Below are 4,816 nucleotides of genomic sequence, written 5' to 3' on the forward strand. Positions count from 1 at the left end.
ATTAGGTTTGTGACTAGGAACATTTCTCTTGTAGTTAGATTATTCATTATAAGTTTCTTGTTTTAATGTATTTCTTTTTATAATATGTCTGATGTCATCCTTCGGGATATATTTATGTGTATTGGTGATGGTACAGATTAAATATATGTTTTCGCGTTGTTAGACATCTCGATTTGCCTTTACGTATGTAAAATTTGACCGAGAGCCCTACGTCCATGACCGTACTTTGTTATGGATGCATCGTGCCTTCCTAAACGATCGGTTTTAACCCCGTACAGACCTGGCCACTATTTGTAGTCCTGGAATAGTTTGGCACACCTCAGCAAGCCATAATACACAGACATCTCCTCTTACAGTTCGGACATCCAGTCTATGTGAAAACCGAAGAGAGAGAGTGTGTCACGAGGCCGGACACATGTAGCGACGCCGAGCCATATTGGAGAGCTTTTAGAACGCCGCAATCTCCTATGCACATGCATTGAACCACAACGGTGCACCTTGGTGGTCAAAACTTGACGTACACCAAGGGTCAAGCGTCACGGTCAAGTCTATTGTCCTGAGACTCAAAATTATCAGGGTCATGACCTCGGACGCGCACAGCTGTCACCAAACCCTGATTCCTGCTAACAAAGATATTGCCACTTCGATAATGAATTTCCACAAGGTTATTATTTTCTCCAGTCCACATTTGGACACATATATATAAATGATACAAAGTGATGTATCATCATTTCTTGTTAGCCCTGTATGTAAAAAAATATTATTTTGATGTCTAGTCTCGCTGAAAACAGCAACCATGTAAATATTTTTCCCGTGTCGGCAACCTTGCAGGATTGATGTATAAAATGAACCGTTCCTCTTCGGAGAGCGGGAGATATTCACTCGAACAAAGACAAGAAATAAAACTTGTTTTCCACGCCTTCAGAGAACCCGCTACCACTCGAACGCTACCATATGTTGTGAACAACACCATATATATACATATATATATATATATATATATATATATATATATGTATATATATTATTCAGTACTAATCTGTAAGTTGTTAGGCTCAATGACCTTTCACCGCTTTCATTATGTCATTGCAGATGGTTCTATCGTTTGCCAATTTTTTCCAATCATGTCGATCCCCTACCGTCTCCATGTAATTCTCCACTACATCAATACGTCTGTAACTGGGCTTTTCCAGGGGTCGACTGCCTTGTACTTGCCCTTCCATCACCGTCCTTGGTAGTCTGTCTGCCTCTATTCGGATGCAGTGTCCAACCCACTTTGCTCTTCTTCCCCGTACTTTATCTTGAAAGCAGTGTTCTCCGGTCTGATATCTAATTTCCCTGTCAAGTCTTCGTCTCCATCTCCTTCTTTTTCATCATATACTGGGCTGAGAGTTCTTCGCAGGATATTATTTTCAAATATTTACAGTCTTTTCTTCCTTTGTTATATCACTGTCCATGTCGAACTGGACAAAGAAATAAACTGACGAATATGTATAGGAAACAGATGTTATCATGACCTGGTATTTATATTGAAGAATCGAACCATCTGCAGAAGAACTGACATAAGAACATATAACAGTGTAATAAAACCGTATATATATATATATATAATATAATATATATATAACATATATATATATATATTATAAGTGTGTGTGTGTGTGTGTGTGCGTGTGCGTGTGCGTGTGTGTGTGTGTGTGTGTGGTGTGTGTTGTGTGTGTGTGTGTGTGTGTGTGTGTTGTGTGTGCGTGTGCGTGTGCGTGCGTGTGTGTGTGTGTGTGTGTGTGTGTGTATGTGTGTGTGCATGTGCGTGCGCGCGCGCGTGTGTGTGTGTGTGTGTGTGTGTGTGTGTGTGCATATATATGTGTATATATATATATATATATACTATAATAAAGTAGTAGCTTCTGTCTGCCTGTCTGTCTGTCTGTCTCTTTGTTTGTTTGTTTATTCACGAACTCCTCCTAGGGCTTTGGAGATAGACCCCCGTAACCATATGTATTCTGATACCCTATCACCCCATGTACTTGGATAACTATATTTCAATTGATATATATATATATATATATATATGTATATATATATATATATATATATATGTGTGTGTGTGTGTGTGTGTGTGTGTGTGTGTGTGTGTGTGTGTGTGTGTGTGTGTGTGTGTGTGTGTGTGTGTGTGTGTGTGTGTGTGTTATTTTGGCTAGGGTTAAGGGTTAAAGGGGTATGGTGCGGTAACACCCCACTACTGTAGTGTTCCCTTAACACGATTGCCATTTTTGTGACAAAAATTACAAGGATCAAACAAACCATTGTATGTGTTCATAAATGTTATTTGTAGTTGTGAAATTAATGTTGCCATAAACTAAGCCTTTGTAAGGCGAAAGCATGTAAATGTAAAGTGAATGTATAGATTTACCAAAATTTTAAATATTGGTCATTTTTATTTTACTTTTTCGCGGGCGTTGATATAGTCGAGTTCAAAGATAATAAAAGATTGGTTCAATTCTTACGGCCGAATATATTTTATTACCAAAGGGCGTCTCCCTCCTTATTTTTTCTTTTTCTTATATTCTTATCATATTATTTTGCCTAGGGTTAAGGGTTAAAGGGGTATAGTGTGGTAACACTCAACTACTGTAGTGTCCCTTTAACACGATCGGCATTTTTGTGATAAAAATTACAAAGATTAATCAGTAAGTGTTCATAAATATTATTTATTGTGAAATTAATGTTGCCACAAACTATGATAGCCTTTGTAAGGAAAAAGCATGTAAATATAAAATTATTGTATACTTTTACCAAATTTTTAAATGTTGGTCATTTTTATTTTACTTTTCACGGGCGGTAATATACTCTAGTTCAAAGATAATAAAAGGTTGGCTTAATTCTTCTCTTACGGCCGAACATATTTTATATCCTAAGGGCGTCTACTTCCTCAAATTTATCTATTTTTTCTTACTTTCTTATCATTTTATCTGGGTTACTTTTTCTATTGAGTTATATTGATAAGTGACGAGGTAAACACCATATGAGGACGGAGCCTTTATTTGTACGACGTTTCGCTTATTACAGCTTTTTCAAGTACAAGTTGAGATACAAATGCTTGAGATTAGATAAGGGGAAAGGAGGGAACTGGGAGAGAAAAGGGGGGGGAAGGAGGAGGAGAAAGGAGGGGGATTGAACACTGGGAAAGGATGAAAATGCTGGCCCAAAGGGTGGTTTAGATATTTAATATGTTGCTGGTCATGGGTATTAGGGGAATTAAGTGAGGCGAGATGTTAAACATGCCCCTGTTTTGTTCGATAGCGTTCGTTCCTTGAATGATTGCTGCTTCTATACACTTCCTGCGGATTTTGTCTGGTTCCCGTATCAGCAGCTCTGCATTCTTCCAGTCCATAAGATGGTTTACCTTGTTTCTATGTGTCACACATGCATTGGTGGTGACATCATGCCTGACGTCGTAACGGTGTTCACGCATTCGTGTATTCAGGTCGCGTGACGTTTCTCCGATGTAAACTTTATCACATCCTGAACACTGAATACGATAAACACCGGCTTTTGTGCCCGGTGTCTGGTTGTTGTGTGTTTTCGCCTTCGTGATGTCTTTTATCGTTCTGCTTGTCTGGCACACTACTTCCAAGTTCGTGCTACTTAAAAGATGTGTCAGGTTGGTGGCAACGTCGCCGGTTGGCAACACGAGACGTCTTGTTGTGCTGTCCTGCTGCCTACGGCTTTCCCGAATCTTAGCGGCCTGCTGTCTGCAATTATCTAAAAGGAATTCTGGAAATTTTAGTGTTAAAAAGGTCTCTTTAATAAACCTGCACTCTTCTAAGTATTTTGCATTACATATCCTAAATGCCCTAAGGAAAAAGCCTATAACTACTCCTCTCTTGGTCCTTATATCATGGTGGGAGTAGAAATTAATTAAATAATTTTTGTTGGTGGGCTTTCTATACACTTTGAATTCAAGTTGGTTACCGTACTTAAAGATGTGTGTGTCCAGGAAAGGAAGAGAATCGTGGATTTCTTCCTCTAGGGAAAACTGAATGGTGGGCTCCACTTCGTTTAAGGCCGTCTGCAAGCAACGAAGATGTGACGAGTAAGATATCGTCCACATATCGCAGCCAGGTCACATGCTCGGGAACGATGTTGGCAAAGGGTCCTGTTTCTAGAAATTCCATAAATAAATTGGCCAGGACTGCACTTAATGGAGAACCCATGGCCATGCCAAATTTCTGGTGGAAGAAACGGTCCTGGAATTTGAAATAATTAAATTCAACACAAAGATTTATCAAATCGACAAAGTGGTTGGAGGGCAGGGGGAAGTCGATTTTCTCCTTCTCGATTTTATCCCTAAGGAGCTGTATTACCTTATCAGAGGGAACACATGTGAAGAGACTTTTCACTTGAAAAAGCTGTAATAAGCGAAACGTCGTACAAATAAGGGCTCCGTCCTCATATGGTGTTTACCTCGTCAATCGTGTCGGCAACTGCCACTTTCAAGGATATTGATAAGTGTAACTTTTCTCCACAAATTCTATAAAAATTAGAATGCTCATCAACGCGCGGGTAATTTGGCTATTATATATATATATATATATATATATATATACATATGTATATATACATATGTATACATATATATTGATATACATATATACATATATATATATGCATATATATATACATATATATGTGATATATATATGCAATATATATATACATATATATATATATATATATATATGTGTGTGTGTGTGTATGTGTGTGTGTGTGTGTGTGTGTGTGTGTGTGTGTGTGTGTGTGTAGTACATATATG

This window comes from Oratosquilla oratoria, chromosome 5 (genome assembly GCF_046742065.1).
Source record: "Oratosquilla oratoria isolate Oo_2021 chromosome 5, ASM4674206v1, whole genome shotgun sequence".
Classification (NCBI taxonomy): Eukaryota; Metazoa; Arthropoda; class Malacostraca; order Stomatopoda; family Squillidae; genus Oratosquilla; species Oratosquilla oratoria.